Source organism: Mauremys reevesii, unplaced genomic scaffold (assembly GCF_016161935.1).
Source record: "Mauremys reevesii isolate NIE-2019 unplaced genomic scaffold, ASM1616193v1 Contig12, whole genome shotgun sequence".
Taxonomy (NCBI): domain Eukaryota; kingdom Metazoa; phylum Chordata; order Testudines; family Geoemydidae; genus Mauremys; species Mauremys reevesii.
In genome coordinates, this window is record NW_024100738.1 from 90,598 (window position 1) to 109,079 (window position 18,482).

Genomic DNA, 18,482 nt, shown 5'->3' on the forward strand with positions numbered 1-18,482 from the left:
GCCTGCCTATCACTCCTGACACACAGCTCCTGCTCCTGCAGGCTCATCCTCACAGAGGGATGCCTCAGTGACCTTCCACGCCCGCACAGGGGCTGATTGCAGGACCGGATCCCTAGTGGTAAATTTTTTCAGTAAAGCCTCCAGGGGTGAAATTGGCTGGATCCTTCCTGCTTTGCAAACAGCCTGAGTCATTTTCAGGCAAGGAAACATCCCCTTGCTGCTGCAGGCGGGGCATAGTGTGAATTCAGGAAATTGAAACTAACCCTGATCCACTGTCCAGAGGGAGCCATGGCTGCAGAGAACCCCATGGAAAGTCTCCAGGATGAAGCTACATGTCCCGTCTGTCTGGAGTATTTCACAGAACCCGTCACTCTGGAGTGTGGGCACAATTTCTGCCGACCCTGCATCAGCCAGTGCTGGGAGGGATCCGATACAGCCACCTCCTGCCCTCAGTGCAGAGAAACTGTGCAACAGAGAAACCTCAGGCCCAACAGGCAGCTGGCAAATATCCTTGAACTCGTCCAGCAGTTGAATTTAAAGGCAGCAAAAGGAGCAAGAGGGGACGGGGTGTGTGGGGAGCACCAGGAGGCTCTGAAACTGTTCTGTGAAGAGGATCAAACCCCCATCTGTGTGATCTGCAGAGAGTCCCGGGCTCACCGCGCTCACAGGGTGGTCCCCATCCAGGAGGCTGCCCAGGAGTACAAGGTAGGGAATTGCTGTCAGATGTAATGGGTTAACTTTGGGGTTTTAATTACAGGCTAATTTCACTGAGAGTTCCCTGTCACGAGTGTGACTCATCATTCAGCTCTGTAAAGTCTTCATTGGGTGGGGAGATGCTATAACAAAATTAATGATCTGGCAGTGTGGCAACAGAGGCAAAATATCAAATCTTGAAAGCAGGATCTACACCCCCCGCAGAAGCACCGCTCACTCCATACCCCCACTCTCCATTGCTTGCTCTCCCCCACCCTCACTCAGGTTCACTGGTCTGTGGCAAGAGGTTGGGATTCAGGTGGGGGTGCGGGCTCTGGGCTGGGGCCGAGGGGTTTACAGTCTGGGAGGGGACTCTGGGCTGAGCCTGGGGCAGGGGATTGGGGAGCAGGAGAGGGCTCCAGGATGCGGCAGGGGGATGGGGAGCAGGTGTTGGCACAGGGTGCTGGCTTTGGGAGGAGGGTCAGGGCTAGGGCAGGGTATTAGGGTGCAGGAGGGGGTCAGGGAAGCTGGCTCCAGCTGGGCAGCACTGACTTACCTCAGGCAGCTCCTGCGCCACTCCTGGAAGGGGCCAATGTGCCCCTGTGGCCCCTGGAGGGGAGCATGTGGCTACACACTCTGCCCCTCTCTGCAGGAACCACTCCCGCAGCTCCCATTGGCCACAGTTCCCCATTTCTGGCCAATAGGAGCTGCGGGGGGTGGTGCTTGCAGGCAGGAGCCCTGTGAAGAGAACCCTGCCCTCACCCCAGGCTGCAGGGGCAAGCTGGCCCCTTCTGGGAGTGCCGCACAGCTGCCAGAGATCGCGATCGACTAGGAGAATCTCCAGGATCAACTAGTTGATCGCAATTGACTGGTAGGTGACCACTGGTCTAGCTAGACAAAAGGTGGGAAGGGAAACTGAGGCACAAAGTGGGGCAGCGAGTTACCCATAGTCACCGAGCGTGTCAGTGACAGAGCTTAGCATAGAACCCAGATCTCCCCAGACCCAGTCCAAGACCTGAATCACTTTGCCATGCTGCCATCTTAGCATCACCCCACCCAGTGATGAATTGTGTCCGTTAGGAGGGAGAGACGCCTTGATAAAGGTCCCAGGCCCAGCAGGGAGAGGAGGTTTCTCACTGGGATTCTGAACTCCTGTGTCGCTCCACGAGGGGTTTAACTCAGATGCTGCCGGCCTGCACTAGAGGAGATCACTGGGCTAAACGCTGTGTGGGACCCCGAGCACCTTCAGTCCGCACACAAAAGGGCTCCAGACAGCTCAGGTCCATGCCAAGTACCACTGGGATTACACTGGGTTGTAGTAAAACCAACCCCAGGCTGGAGCTGACCGGTGCCAGTCTGACCTGCTCTGTTGTGTACGTGGGCAAGGACCAGCCAGAGTGGTTCCATTAGTCCCACCAGGCAGCCTTTTGAAATCTCCCAGAATGCACTGCTTCCGGGATCTTTACCAGGGAATGGGACCGTGGGGTACCTGCCCAGGGGGCATTGCCACGGAGAAGGGTTAGGGCAGCGCTGGGGCAAACCCCAACCCGTCCTTTATACAAATCTGCATCCTGTCTAATTAGGGAGGTCACAGAGGCATCCCCAGAACATTGGATATACCCACACCTGCCTGCATGGGCCCGTCCTCACCAGTATCAGTCACGCTGTGTGGACCCCACCACCGTTTTTTCCAGCGTGCCACCCACCTGCATCATTCTGCATGAAGGTGCCACCCCAGCCCTGCCCCCACCCTCACGGGTGTCCTCCTACAGCTTCAGTCTCCTCCTCTCCCTTTTGCACCAGACAAAGCCACGTCCAGTGCTGAGTCCCTGCCGGACAGGGACAGTGCTCCACAAAACTGGACTGTGCAGCTTCAAACCAGGCCTGGTCTACACGACGCGTTTAAACCGGTTTTAGGAGTGTTAAACCGATTTAACGCCACACCCGTCCACACTAAGAGGCCCATTATATCGATATAAAGGGCTCTTTAAACCAGTTTCTGTACTCCTCCCCAACGAGAGGAGTAGTGCTAATATCGGTATTACCATATCGGGTTAGGGTTAGTGTGGCCGCAAATCGACGGTATTGGCCTCCGGGCGGTATCCCACAGTGCACCACTGACCGCTCTGAACAGCAATCAGAACTTGGATGCAGTGGCCAGGTAGACAGGAAAAGCCTCGCGAACTTTTGAATATCATTTCCTGTTTGCCCAGCCTGGAGATCCGATCAGCACGGGAGGGATGCAGTCCGAAATCCAAATCCAAAAAGAGCTCCAGCATGGACCGTACGGATGTGATCGCTGTATGGGCAGACAAATCTGTTCTATCAGACCTCCGTTACAGAAGACAAAATTCCAAAGCATTTTTAAAAATTCTCCAGACAGAGGCCACAGCAGGGACTCAGCACACTGCTGCGTGACAGGCATAACGGAAAGCCAAAGAATCAAATGGACGCTCATGGAGGGAAGGAGAGGGGACTGAAGACTCAAGCTATCCCACAGTTCCTGCAGTCTCCGAAAAGCATTTGCATTCTTGGCTGAGCTCTAAATGGCTGTAGTGTAAAACACATTGTCCACGGTGGTTCAGGGCATAGCTCATCAATTTACAGCCCCCACCCACCCCCAGAAGTAAAAGGGAAAAAAATCCTCTCTTGACTCTTTTAAATATCACCCTATGTTTACGGAATGCTGCTGATAGACGCGATGCTGCAGCATTCAATGGCAGCATCCTTGCCCCCCCACATGGGGGCTGATGGTGCAATATGGCTGATATCCATTGTCATCATCAGCCTTTTGACAGATGGTGCAGTGCAAAAGGATTGGTATCTGTCATCATCAGCCCGTGAATGTGCCTGGCTAGCCTCCAGTGAGGTTGGCCGGGGGCGCCTGGGTAAAAAACTCTTGATCATTCCTGGTAGATGGTGCAGTATGACTGGTAACAGTCTTCATCATAGCAACAGGGGACTGAGCTCCATCAGCCCCCGCCCTTCATGTGTAAAGAAAAGATTCTGTTCTGCCTGGACTATCATAGCAGTGGGATGCTGGGCTCCTCTCCCCGACACTGCTTAATGTCCTGTCTGGACTATCATAGCAGCTGGAGGCTGCCTTCCCCTCATATCTCACTAAGAAGTCACTGTGTCTTATTCCTGCATTCTTTATTACTTCATCACACAAGTGGGGGGACAATGCTATGGTAGCCCAGGAAGGCTGGGGGAAGGAGGGAATCAACAGGTGGGGTTGTTGCAGAAGCACCCCCTGTGAATGGCATACAGCTCATCACTTCTGTGGGATCTGACACAAAGCAGCTGTGCTCTCTGGTTCTCTGATACACTGGTTCTCTAGTACACTTACCCCATATTCTAGGCAGGACTGATTCTATTTTTAGATACCAAAAAGGAGACATTGACTCAAGGAATCATTCCTATTTTTGTCTTTTGCATCCCCAGCCAATCTCAGCCAGAGGCATTTATGACAACAGCAGACGGTGCAGCACAAAAGGACTGGTAACCATCATCTCATTGCCAATTTACAATGGCGTGGTAGATGGTACACTATGACTGATAACCATCTCTGTTATCATGCAAAAACAAATGAATGGTGCTGTGTAGCGCTGCTGAATCGCCTCTGTCAGCGGCATCTAGTACACGTACGGTGACAGTGACAAGAGGCAAAACAGGCTCCATGGTTGCCATGATATGACGTCTGCCAGGGAAATCCAGGCAAAAAGGCCGTGAAATGATTGTCTGCCGTTGCTTTCCCAGAGGAAGAAATGACTGACGACATTTACCCAGAACCACCCGCGAGAATGATTTTTGACCCATCAGGCACTGGGATCTCAACCCAGAATTACAAGGGGCGGGGGAGACTGCAGGAACTATGGGATAGCTACGGAATAGCTACCCACAGTGCAAAGCTCCAGAAATCAACGCTAGCCTCGGACCGTGGACGCACACCACCAATTTAATGTGCTTAGTGTGGCCGCGTGCACTCGATTTTATACAATCTGTTTTACTAAACCGGTTTATGTAAATTCGGAATAATCCCGTAGTGTAGACGTACCCCCAGATGAATGGCCTCCCGACATCTCACGAGTTTTGCCCTGGTGCTTAGACCAGCTCTGCCCAACCAGTGCAGCCCCAGGGCTTCAGGGCTGAAATCCCAGCCCATATTTAAACCCTGCTGGCTTCTGAGATTTGTATCACTTTGTTTGTTAAACCTTCTAAAAACAGGTTTATTGATTCGGCCCCATGTGACTCCAGTGCCCTGTTATGCTCTGTACCATGAATTAATTCACAAATACCAGTAAAGCATGGGTATAATTGAGATCTCTTGCTAATTACTAAAAACACTGAACCAGAATTGGTAACGAGTCTGAATGTGACACGCTCCTAGTTTCCATTAATGAGGTTTGATCTCCTTGGTGGCCATAATGTCACAAAGCGATTAGAACCACAGTCATCTTGGGTTTTGGGTGGAAAAACACCCACTTCCAAGCACCTTTCAACTATCCAGATGAAACCTCCCAAATCATTTCTGTTTCTTCAGGAAAGAATCCAGGCCCATTTGAAAACTCTGAGGGAAGAGAGAGAAAAGCTGCTGGGATTGAAAGCGACCGGAGAGGGGAATTGCCGGGAATATCTGGTAGGTGCCTGTTGTTATGAATCAGCTGTGGGACTGGCAGTGGGAGGTCTGTTTGGAGGCAGACTCCTGTGTGGCCTACGTGAACATGGGCTTGTGTGTGTTTCTCCAAGATCATGGATTGCTGGGTTTGATTCATGTGTAGACAAGCCCTAAGCTTCCATTGCAGTTGATGAGTAGCCCTTGTGGCTTGCCTGAATTCACACAAATGTCCCCGTGAAGTGCTTGTCCACTGGGTCTAGACATTTTGTGCATTTTTAAAACATTTGTTTCTTTTAACTCCCCTGACGTCTCTGTCAGTGTAGTGCTCAGTCCTGCCTCCTGCTGCTCTGGGTCTGAATTTCCACAAACCATAAATAACAGAAGATGCTGACCATGACTGACAGAGAAACATCCCTTTCACAGGGATACAGGGGCCAAAAGGGAAGGTGTGAGAAAATCCCCTATCTAGTACCCACAGGGTAGAGTCAAATGTCAGAAATCTTAGGTATTGCCATATCGGGTTAGGGTTAGTGTGGCCGCAAATCGACGGTATCGGCCTCCGGGCGGTATCCCACAGTGCACCACTGACCGCTCTGAACAGCAATCAGAACTCGGATGCAGTGGCCAGGGAGACAGGAAAAGCCTCGCGAACTTTTGAATATCATTTCCTGTTTGCCCAGCGTGGAGCTCCGATCAGCACGGGTGGCGATGCAGTCCCAAATCCAAATCCAAAAAGAGCTCCAGCATGGACCGTACGGATGTGATCGCTGTATGAGCAGGCAAATCTGTTCTATCAGAGCTCGAAGACGAAATTCCAAAGCATTTTTAAAAATTCTCCAGACAGAGGCCACAGCAGGGACTCAGCACACTGCTGCGTGACAGGCGTAACGGAAAGCCAAAGAATCAAATACATGCTCATGGAGGGAGGGAGGGGGGACTGAGGACTCAAGCTATCCCACAGTTCCTGCAGTCTCCGAAAAGCATTTGCATTCTTGGCTGAGCTCCAAATGGCTGTAGTGTCAAACACATTGTCCACGGTGGTTCAGGGCATAGCTCGTCAATTTACCCGCCTCACCCACCCCCAGAAGTAAAAGGGAAAAAAATCCTCTCTTGACTCTTTTAAATGTCACCCTATGTCTACTGAATGCTACTGGTAGACGCGATGCTGCAGCATTCAATGGTAGCATCCTTGCCCTCCCCTCTCATGGGTGGCTGATGGTGCAATATGGCTGATATCCATTGTCATCATCAGCCTTTTGACAGATGGTGCAGTGCAAAAGGATTGGTATCTGTCATCATCAGCCTGTGAGTGTGCCTGGCTGGCCTCCAGTGAGGTTGGCCGGGGGCGCCTGGGTAAAAAACTCTTGATCATTTCTGGTAGATGGTGCAGTATGACTGGTAACAGTCTTCATCATAGCAACAGGGGCCTGAGCTCCATCAGTCCCTGCCCTTCATGTGTAAAGAAAATATTCTGTTCTGCCTGGACTATCATAGCAGCGGGATGCTGGGCTCCTCTCCCCCACACTGCATAATGTCCTGTCTGGACTATCATAGTAGCTGGAGACTCAGCTCTCCATGAAAAGACCCTGGGCTCCATCCATGTCCCTGACCAACCCTTGCCCTATTTCATACAAAAACAAACACAAACCGAGAGGCAGAAGATTGTGTCTGAATTTCAGCAACTGCAGCAGTTCCTGGAGGAACAAGAGTGACTCGTGCTGGCCCAGCTGGAGAAGCTGGATGAGGAGATTGTGAGGATCCAGAATGAAAATGTCAGTAAACTCTCCGAGCAGATTTCCTGTCTGAGTGAGCTGATCAATGAGCTGGAGGGGAAGTGTCAGAAGCCAGCGAGTGAATTCCTGCAGGTGAGACTGAATGAGAAACATAAGTGGGTGCTCCAGGACAGCCAGCTCTCCCCCTCAGTACTACCCACCGTCAGCCCTGCCGATCAACTCCTCCCACTTCTTCCAGCACTATCTGCCTGCTGCAATCAGCTGTTCCACTGTGTGCAGGTGATGCTGGGAGGGAGGGGGAGGAGCAGGGAGGGAGTGTGCTCATGTTAGGATTCCCTCCCCACTTTGAACTCTGGGGGACAGATGTGGAGACCCACAGGAAAGACCCCCTAATCTTATATTCCATCATCTTAGGTTAAAAACAAATTCCTTTCCTTGTCCTTGCTGCCACCACCAAGTGATTTAAACAAAAATTCAGAGATGGGTCACTTGGAATCCCTATTCCCTATTCCCCCAGAATATCCTCCCAAGCCCCTTCAACCCCTTTCCTGGGGAGGCTTGAGAATAATATACCAACCAATTGCCTTTAATGTAAGTACAGAGCAGACCTTTATCTTTAGGACACTAAAATCAATCAGGTTCTTTAAAGAAGAACCTTATTATAAAGAAAAAAGTACAAAAATCACACCTGCAAAATCAGGATAGAAGGTAACGTTACAGGGTAATAAAAAGATTTCAAATACAGAGGACTCCCCTCTGGACTCAGCTTCACAGTTAGTAAAACAGGAATAAAACTACCTCTTAGCTTAGGGAAAATTCACAAGCAAAACAAAAAAATAACCTAACGCATTTCCTTGCCTTAGTTAGAATTTCTGTACTCTTAGATGGATCATTTCAGGTAGGTTTTCAGGAGATGTTGTCCCTGCTTGGTCTATCTCTCTATCAGGAGAGGGAACAAACAAACAGAGCCCAAACAAAACCTCCCCCAGCCCACCAGATTTGAAAGTATCTTCTTTCCTTATCGGTCCTTCTGGTCAGGAGCCAACCAAGTTATCTGAGCTTCTTAACCCCTTAGAGGTAAAACGATTCAGTACAGCTGCCAGGAGGTATTTTATGTTACTCTTTCCTTTATATTTATGGCAGCTCACAAGAGGAGGCGAGGAAGAGACAGTGTGGAGGTTGAGTGGGAGTGGGAAGAGTTGGGTTGGGGTGTGGCATTGGGGAAAGGTTTGGAGTGGAGGTGGGGCATGGGGTTGAGCACCCCCAGGGACAATTGGAAACCAGCACTCATCATTAGAAAAATCCCAGACCCCCACAGAGGGAGGAGTGGGCAGCTAAATCATAAGCACTGGAGTCCAGCAGTCGGAGATCTCAGTGTAACTTGGCATGTGCATTGCTGACATCTCAGTGAGTATTATTCTTAGCAGAGTCACAGAGATATGAAAGATGGAAAAGCCCCATTAGCTCAGGGAATCAATGGCCCTGGGGCCTGGGCAGGGTCTCTTCCCCCATACTTCCTAAATCCCTTCCCTGGAATCCCCTGTGTGTGTGTGTCAGAGAGGACTGAAATTCTTTTGTCTCTCTCTCCTCTAGGATGTCAGAACCACCTTGAGCAGGTATGTGGCTCCCTCGCACTCCACAATGCTGAGAAAGAGCTTGATGATGAGGGTAGCACCGCATCTCCCCGGGGTTCTACAGCAAAATGTGTGGGCAGATCACATGTTGGATACAAATCTCTCTGATCAGCTCCATCCTGGGGTGCTCACTCTTGTACAGAAGACTCTGGAATTCTCCAGTCAATGGGAAAGACTGACCTCAAGTATTTTCTAGAGATGTCACATCCCTGGGGGACTGGCTGCCTCAGGATTGTGGGGATGGAATATGGGCCTGTCACTGCTGGGTCCTGGTCACTATTCAGCCCAGGGCAGTAGTTTTCAAGAGCCTTTCCCCATCTGAGGGCTGTTTGGAGACCTGTGAGAAATGAGCTGGGCAAGGGGGAGTTGGTGTCTCAGTCTAGTTCCTAGAGGCAGATTTCTACAGCACTTCACCTGGGAACCTCCTGTCCCTCAGAGCATGGAGGCCAAGGAGCGAATTGGCCATGGAGACTCAATTCCCCTTTTGTCCCCAGAGCTGGTCTCTCCAGACCAGAGTTGAAGAATATTAATGACCTTTGAAGAGAAGGTGGCTTGGCCCTGGGTTGTGTTGCATCTGCTCTGAGGCTGGGAGAAGTCGAGGAATTCTAACTCCAGGCCCATTAGAGCAGCGACTCACTAGCCAGAACTTATAATGAGTCACACAGTAAAATACAAGCACGTAAAATTGTTTCCCTCCAGGTGTGAGAAGGGGAAGTTCCAGCAGCCAGAGGAGATTTCTCCTGAACTGGAAGAGCGAGTCAGTGGTTTCTCCCAGAAAACGATTGTGCTAATGGAGATTCTGGGGAACTTCAAAGGTACTTAGAAGGGATCTGGGAATGGAAATTGGGATAAGCCTCTGAGAAGAGAATGGTGCTGATCAATTGGTTCACACTTAGATGATGCTTTAAATTAAGAAATGACTCAAAGACTTTAAGGCCAGAAGGGACCATCATGATCATCCAGTCTGACCAACTGTACACTGCAGGCCACAGAATCTCACCCACCCACTCCTGCAATTGACCCCTAACCTCTGGCCAAGTTACTGAAGTCTGTAAATCATGATTTTAAAACTTCAAGTGTAACTGGTTGAGCACTCAGCAGTGCGGCGCTTCCTGCTGGTCAGTCAGGGAATTAGCTTTCCCGCTCCAGAGCGCCCACTGCTGGCCAGTGTCTCTCCTGCTTCAGGCCCCTCCGTGTCCCTCCTGGACTCCAGTGCCCCTTACCTTGGGGTTCTGCCCACAGCAGTACCCCCACACTCTGGGTCTCCTCTCCCAGGGGCATCCCAACCCTCTATACCCACCTTGCCTCAGTGGTTACTGCCAGTCATCTAGCCCCCTTTCTCTGGGGCAGCCTGCAGTCCACAATGTCCACTCATCATTAGCAAAGGGGTTGGACCTACTGCCTTTCTAGCCCTAGTACCATCCCTGGCCCTTAACAAGGCCTCAGCCTGGGGACTTGCCAGGCCGGAGCTCCCCAGCTCTGCCTGCCCCGCCCCAGCCCTGCTCCGTGTAAGGTACCTTGTGCTCTGCTCCCAGGCAGCCCTGCAGTGAGACTCTTGCCTGCCTAGCTCCCAGCCCTTTGATCAGGGCCAGTTGTGGCCTAATTGGGTGTGGCCCCAGCTGTGGCTGCCTCCCCAGTCAGCCGACCTCAGCTGCTTTTCACCTTTTACCTCCTTTTATCCCAGGAACAGGGTAACTTTTATTAGTTGTCCCCCGACATTAGTGGGTTTCTGAGGTCCTGTAGATCCTCCCCTTAGGCTGAGGGGGTGGGGAGGTGTTCCTTTAGCATTGGGCGGGCTTCCACCCGCTCAGTTTCCCAGAAACCCAATAGATACACAAGTTACAGATAATCCACCATTGACTCTAGTTTAAATCTGCAACTGACCCATGCCCCACGCTACAGAGGAAGGAAGGAAAAAAATGCCCAGGCTCTCATCAATCTGACTTGGGGGGAAATCCCTTCCGGACCCCAGATATGATGGTCAGTTGGATACCGAGCATTTTGGCAAGATCCAACAGCCAGACACATGGCAAAGAACTCTCTATAGCTCAGAGCCCTCCCCGTCTACTGCCCCATCACCAGCCATGGGGCACATTTCTCAAAGGCGGATCCAGCCAATCACTGAGCTCTGGTCCCGTTTGCAGCTAGTCTGGGCCAAATGGGCTGTAGGGAAGGAGAAAGCCCCTCCCCTATGGTCAGGGATCCCTCCAGCACAGGGGCCTCTGGTGCCTCCTCCCCAGCAACTGCAGGCACAAGGCCTGTTCCTGAGAGGGCTGGGAATGGGGTGGGGGTGGTGAGGGAGGGTGGAAGAGGGAGGGGGGTGGACGAGGGACAGAGGGAGGTGGGCAGTGTAAAGCTGGGCCTCTGACACTCTGCACGCTGGGCAATACACACGGGGGCCATTGTCACATAATTATAAAACAGTTTCAGAGTGGGGACGCTGTTATAAATATGAAAGTCTGAAATCTCACCTCTCTTCTCTTTTCTCCCCCAAGACACTCTGCCATCTGAATTGGAGAGAAGAAGGGGAGGATCATTTGGAGCACACAGACAGGGTGAGTCTGCAGGTGATGATTGCCTTTAAATTATGAGAACATTCCAGAGAAAACATCTTCATGAGATTGTAGCTAAAGTTACCAACCAAACTGACAGCGACCATGACACACACAGCCCTAAAAATAACACATTAAACAGTAAGGAGATCCAAAGGCCCATATCTCCCGCCACAACACACACACACTTTTAAAGGTGGGATGACCAGGACACTTTTCAGCATGGGCATAGTTTGGGGAAGAGGGCCACATTGCCTTGGGCAGGGGTGGAGCATGGCAGGCAGTGTCTGTGCTTAGGGCAGGGCAGCTGATCAGATACTCTCTGTGTAGTGCTGCCTGTGCCCATGGCACCAATCTCACCCTGGTGCTGGCCTCTCTCAATGGCCCCACCCCTGCTCCTCTTTCCCTGAGGCCCTGGCCAGGCCAGAAGCCAGAACCAGGCTGCCATCCAGGGACTGCACTGGGAAGCCCTGGATCCTCCTCCTGCCCAGGGTGGTGCACCCAGGGGAGTGGGGACATGGGCTGGGGACTGCTGCCAAAGGCCCATGGACCCATGTCCAGGGCAGGTGGAGTGTCAGGGGCTCTCCATAGCGGGCAAGTCTCCCAGCCTGGCCAGGGTGCAGGGCCTCGGGCAGGGCCACGGAGGGGGCGGGGACAGACAAACAGTCCTGACACCACCCTTAGTGCTGAGTTCATCCCCATTCTAATGAACAGAAACACTCTTAACTGAGTCACACGTGAACAGAGCTCCCTGCCACATCCCTCTGCTTCACCCCGGTCAGGGCCGGCTCTAGACCCCAGCATGCCAAGCGCGCGCTTGGGGCGGCAGGTGGCTCCGGTGGACCTCCCGCAGGCACCAGCGGACCCTCTGCAGGCACGTCTGCAGGAGGTCCACTGGAGCCGCGGGACTGGCGACCGCCAGAGCGCCCCCCGCGGTGTGCCTCCCTGCTTGGGGCAGTGCAATTACTAGAGCCGCCCCTGACCCCGGTGCAGGGGTCTCCCCATCGCTCTTCTCCAACATCCTGCCTTTCCTCTGGGCAGGGCTGGGCTCTCCCATTGGAGCCGCTCCCTGCTTCCTGGATTGGGGAGATGCTCTTCCTGTGAGACTGGCAGCTGCTCCTTTCGCTCTAGGCTGGAGATGGTGCTACCCCACCCAGAACCACCTCCTACTCTCTGGTCTTAAGTGGCTGCACCTTCCTCTCTGTTTCCTGGCCTGGGAGTGGAGGCTGCATTAGGGGAGGGAGCTTCCCTCAGGGGTTTAAAGCTGCTCCCTCAATAAAAACTTCTGACACCTTCCTGGCTGTGTCTGTGCTGCTGGGAATGGGGCAACACCAGCAGCGGGATGTGGGAGCTGAAGCCTCTGTGATAAATGAGAAACTAATGAAGTGGGACCTGTTACAAAGACTGAGGAGCTGTAGTGACATCTCTGCTCAGTCTCAGGGCTGGTCTACACTGGGTGGGGGTGGGGGGGTCGATCTGAGATACGCAACTTCAGCTACGTGAATAGCGTAGCTGAAGTCAAAGTATCTTAGATCGATTTACCTCTCGTCCTCACGGCGCTGGAACGACGTCCGCGGCTCCCCCAGTCGACTCCGCTACCGCCGTTCATGCTGGAGGAGCGCTTTCGAGGATCGATATATTGCATCTCAATCGATACGGCAGGTAGTCTAGACGTACCCTCAGGAGTCCAGGACAGAGGCGGTTCCCTGGGATCCAGGACTGTCCCAGCCAGGATGGGGCTGCTGGGGAGCGTGAGAAATGGCCCCAGACTCCCCCAGGGCCGAGCTCTGCCCCTAACGCTCTGATTCTCTCCCCAGTGAATGTGACTCTGGATCCAGACACGGCTCATCCCGAACTCGTCCTGTCTGAGGATCGGAAAAGTGTGAGATGGGGAGACACGCAGCAGCGACTGCCCAACAACCCTGGGAGATTTGACACTTGGCCCTGTGTGCTGGGCTGTGAGGGATTCACCTCGGGGAGACATTGCTGGGACGTGGAGGTGGGGGCTGGGCAATACTGGGCTGTGGGGGTGGCCAGAGAGTCTGTGGGGAGGAAGAAATGGATCAGCCTCAGCCCTGAGGAGGGGATCTGGGCTGTGGGGCAGTGGGAGGGTCTGTTCCGGGCTCTCACCTCCCCTGTGACCCCCCCTGCCCTGGCGCTGGTTCCCCAGCAGGATCCGGGTTTGTCTGGACTGTGACCGGGGGCAGGTGACATTTATCGATGCTGGTGACGAGGCCCCGATCTTCACTTTCCCGCCGGGCTCCGTCCCTGGGGAGAGAATCCGACCCTGGCTCTGGGTGTGGGAGAAAGACACCCGGCTCCGACTGTGTCCCTGAGACACAGAGCTGAGGCAGGAACCGGAAATCAGCCTCTCTAGCCACACATCCCAGTCTCTATGACTGTGGAGGACTCCCATCTACCCAGCCTCTGGCTCCTCATCTCTATGGCCCCTGGAAGCACCTCCCCCTCCCTCTCTGCAGCCTCAGGTATGGGGGGAGGAGGGGGAAGAACCCCTGGGGCTACAGGAGGGGCCTTGAGGGGCAGAGGTGGGGGCTGGGCAGGGGGCAGAACTAACAGCCGGGCAGGGGGCAGGCGGAGGTGGGGGTGGCAGGGACACAGCATGAATCAATCAGGGTTTGGGTGGTTGGGGAGAAGCAGCAGCAGCCAGGAGCGTTTTCTACAGATCTGTGTTCTTAGATCTCACTGGGGGCTCCCAGCCAGGGATCAGCACGAGGGGAAGGGATAAGATCAGGGAAAGAAGGGAGCAGCCGAGGGGGATGATCTGTGACAGGGAGGAGAGACACAGGGAAATAAACAGGGATGGAAAGTGAGACTAGAACAATGATGAATAGAAAAGGACAGTATGGAAGGAATGGGAACGTGAGCGGGACGGGGAGATTTATTACACGTTACTGAAAGTGAGACTGTAACTCATTAATTCCCTATATTAATCCCTGGCCACTGGTGCTATTTTAGTGTCATAGAGAAAACTGTTCTCAGTAGCTGGGGATCTCCTGGCCGTGCTGTGGTTATTAAAGTTCCTTCTTAGCTCCTTTTACTTTGCTACTTTCCAGCTACTTACTGTAAATAAAACATTACAAACAATTCTTCGTGTTTGTTCCACTTTAATGTCCCAGTTGTAGGTGCTGGGGGAGCGTCATGGGATTTGCTTCTCAACTTGGTTGTGTCCCCCCAGCAACCACATGGAATATTGCACCCAGAGCCGGCTCCAGGAACCAGCAAAGGAAGCAGGTGCCTGGGGCGGCCAACAGAAAGCGGCGGCAGTGCATCAGTTGTTGGGCCAGCAAGTTCAGATCGGCAGCAGCAGCTCAATCAGCCCACTTCAGTGTTCGGCGGCAATTCTGCAGCGGGTCCTTCACTCGCTATCTTCCTCTTCGGCGGCAGCTCAATCGTGTTCTTCCTTTTTCCTTTTTTCACCGATTGGGGTGACAAAAAATCTGGAGCCGGCATTGATTGCACCTGTAGGAAGAGAGTTTGGGTTTTACTGTGTGATGTGTCACTAACCAGCCTGTGCTCTGCCTCTGTCCTGTACACACCCATGTCAATCAGGAATTGCTCAGCTGTGCTCTTTGGAGCGGTGACTGCTTGCACGGGGGGCAATCCATGCAGGGACTCAAGTGTTGCAATGCTGAGAATCACAATGAGTAAGTTTCAGGCAGTGAGAAAATCACAGGGACAGCAGCACTGTGACCCTCAGAGCTGAGTCAGGTGCCTAAACTCCCTAGACAATGCATGGGCAACACAGGCACCTTACAATGCAATTCACAAAAGCCACCTCACTAGGTGGGGAGCCATGTAAGTTAGCCAATGGGAGATGCTGACAAGTGGTGCCCTAAGCCACACCCCTCTCATGGATAGGTGCCTAAATCTGGGCTGCAGAGGAGTGTCTGTCTCTGCTTAGCAACCCACAAACAGGAACCCACCGTCTGACGTCCGGGGCCTCCAGTCACGGCAGCTGCCAGTGCCTGGTAGCGATGGCGGCTGGGAGCCCCAGGCCCTTTGAAATCACCCCAGCAGGCTGCAGGGCTCCTAGGCGCAGGCGCTGGATGGGCACAGTGACACATTAGGGGAAGAAAAAGTTCTAGACCCCGGCAGGAGCGGGGAGAAACAGCCCGCGACACTGGCTGCTGGGTAGGGGGCAGGGGAAGTCCCAGACTGCGACAAAAGCCATGCAGGGTGGGTGGGAGAAGCCCTGGACCACAGCAGGAGCCACACTGGGTGCGGGGAAGAAGCAGTCCATGACCCTGGCAGAAGATGGGCTGATGCTCCACCCCCCATGGAGCTGGCCTGAGCCCCTCCATCTCCTGTGCCCCCTGCGTGGAGCCCAAACTACTCACCTTGGTATCTCCATTTCCCCCCTCACCACACAGCCATGAAGGGATTCAGCCTAGGAGGCAGGGTCAGCATTAGCCCCATGTGGCAGGTGGGATCTAGGGTACACAGAGGTGAAGTGACTTTCCCAAGACTAAGCAGTGAGTCAGTGGCAGAGCAGAGAACCAAACCCAGGACACTTGAGCCCCAGACCTGTGCTTGAACTACTAGGCCACCCTTCCTACCTGAGGAGGGGCAACCTCCTCTGCGGGCACTGGACAGAGCCCCCAGGAGGTGGGGAGCAGAGAGAGATGAGAAAAAGGACACGGGTGGGAAGCAAGAAGGGGAAACATCAGGAAGATGGGGAGCAAGGACTTAGAAAAGAAACAAGAGGGAGGGAAAGGGGCAGGGAGTGGAGAAAAGAGGAAGGGAGCAGGGAAAGACCCCCCATTGCTTGTGAGTCCCATCCACCTTCTTCCCACAGCCGTCAGTGGCCCTCAGCCGTCAGTGGCCCTCAGCTCCAGGTGCTAAGCCGGGGTGAGGTACAGAGTGAACACAGTGTCTTTACACAGGGGTGTCAGTGAAGGCAGCTTGTAGCTGAGTGCAATGATTTTAATATACTGTAATTCATGGTCATGTAATGCTGTAGTTCATTACTATTTTAATAATGACATTGCTGTGATACCAGTGATAGACACACATTCAATAACTAGAATATGAAGGAAGTGTGTGTATAAATATGCTGGAAATTGCCATGTCGGATGAGGCGACTGAGCCAAACACTCACACCTCATCCCTAAGGCAGGATGGGGCAGAAAGGAGTCGGCAGTGAGCAGGAGGCACTTGGGGGAGGAGACCTAGGGGGCAGAGCAGGGGAGGAAGAGGTGGAGTGGGGTGAAGTGGGGGCTTGGCCTTTGGGAAGGGGGCAGAGCCGAGAGGGGGCACCCACCGGCAAAACCAAAATTCAGCACCTATGGCGTGTGGGGCGATATCAGCAGTGGCGGCGAAGGCAGCCGGGGGGCATATGGAAGGCCTGGCCATGCCGGAAGAGCGCGCCCAGCAGCACAGCCGGCAGCTCGCTGGGCACCAGCCAGCACAGGCTCTGCTCAAATGTCAGGTGGAGGGGTCCACGTGAGCGTGGCTTGTGCATGCGGGCACCAGCAGGGGCCCACCCTGGAGCATCCCAAGCACCACAAAACAGCTGTTTCAGGGGAGGTGGGAAGCACTGGGAGGGAGTGGGAGGAGCTGGTCGGTGGGGGTGAAGGGGGCAGAGGGGGAACTTGGCTCCTGGTGGGTGCTGAGCATCTGCTAATTTTCCCCCGTGGGTGCTCCAGTCCCAGAGCACCCACAGTGTCAGCACCAATGCACACAGGGTATAGTCAGTTGTCAGAAATTTTCAAAGAAATTCTCCCTGTTGCACACTCGCCACTCCATAAAAGGACCCCGGGCTCCATCCATGTCCCTGACCAGCCCTTGCCCTATTTTCATACAGAAACAAACACAAACCGAGAGGCAAAAGATTGTGACTGAATTTCAGCAACTGCGGCAGTTCCTGGAGGAACAAGAGCGACTCCTGCTGGCCCAGCTGGAGAAGCTGGATGAGGAGATTGTGAGGATCCAGAATGAAAATGTCAGAAAACTCTACGAGCAGATTTCCCGTCTCAGTGAGCTGATCAGTGAGATGGAGGGGAAGTGTCAGAAGCCAGCGAGTGAATTCCTGCAGGTGAGACTGAGTGAAAAACAGCCCTGGGGCATAGTGGCCAGGGCAGGGCCTTCCTCCCCCATAGTTCCTAAATCCCTTCCCTGGCATCCCCTGTGTGTGTCAGAGGGGACTGAGATTGTTTTTTCTCTCTCTCCTCTAGGATGTCAGAACCACCTTGAGCAGGTACGTGTCTCTCTCTCACTCCCCCTCACACTTCACAACGCTGGGAAAGAGCTTGGTGGTGATGTTAGCACCACATCTCCTCAGGGCTCTACAGCAAAATGTGTGGGGAAAGTCACATGTTGGATATAAATCTCTCTGATCAACTTCATCCTGAGGTCCTCACACTTGCACAGAAGACTCTGGAATTCTCCATTCAGTGGGAAGGACTGACCTCCATTATTTCCTAGAGATGTCACCTCCCTGGGGGACTGGCTGCCTCCGGATTGTGGGGATGGAATATGGGCCCATCACTGCTGGGGCACTGGTTACCATTCAGCCCAGGGCAACAGCGATCAAGAGTCTTCCCCACCTGAGGGCTGTTTGGAGACCTGTGTGAAATGAGCTGGGGATAGGAGAGTTGGTGTCTCAGTCTAGTTCCTAGAGGGCAGATTTCTACAGCACTTCACCTGGGACCCTCCTGACCCTCAGAGCATGGAGGCCAAGGAGTGAATTGGCCATGGAGACTCAATTCCTCCTGTATCCCCAGAGCTGATCTCTTCAGGCCAGTGTTGAAGTATATTAATGGTCCTTTGAGGGGAACGTTTCATGGCCATGGGTTGTGTTGCACCTGTTCTGAGGCTGGGAGAAGTCAAGAAATTCTAACTCCAGGCCCATTAGAGCAGTGACTCACTAGCCAGAATTTATAACGAGTCACTAAATGACACATAATCACGTGAAATTGTTTCTCTCCAGGTGTGAAAAGGGGAAGTTCCAGCAGCCAGAGGAGATTTATCCTGAATAGGAAAATTGAGTCAGTGATTTCTCCCAGAAAACTACTGGGCTATCGGAGACTCTGGAGAAGTTCAAAGGTACCTAAAATGGATCTAGGAATGGAAAATGGGATGAGCCGCTGAGACTGTGGGAAGGGACTGGTGCTGGTCAATTCGTTCACATTTAGATGATGCTTCTATTTAATGTTGGGTGAGAATGCCAGACGCTCGGGGTCCAAGCCAATCAGATGGATTAATTCAAACCTTTATTTCTACCAAAAGCCTT

General features: G+C 53.1%; 1 pseudogene; it reads left to right on the forward strand.

Annotated features, from left to right (window-relative positions):
• The first annotated feature begins 253 nt into the window (after positions 1–253).
• On the forward strand, positions 254–18,185 carry LOC120392865 (annotated as a pseudogene).
• Positions 18,186–18,482: the final 297 nt, after the last annotated feature.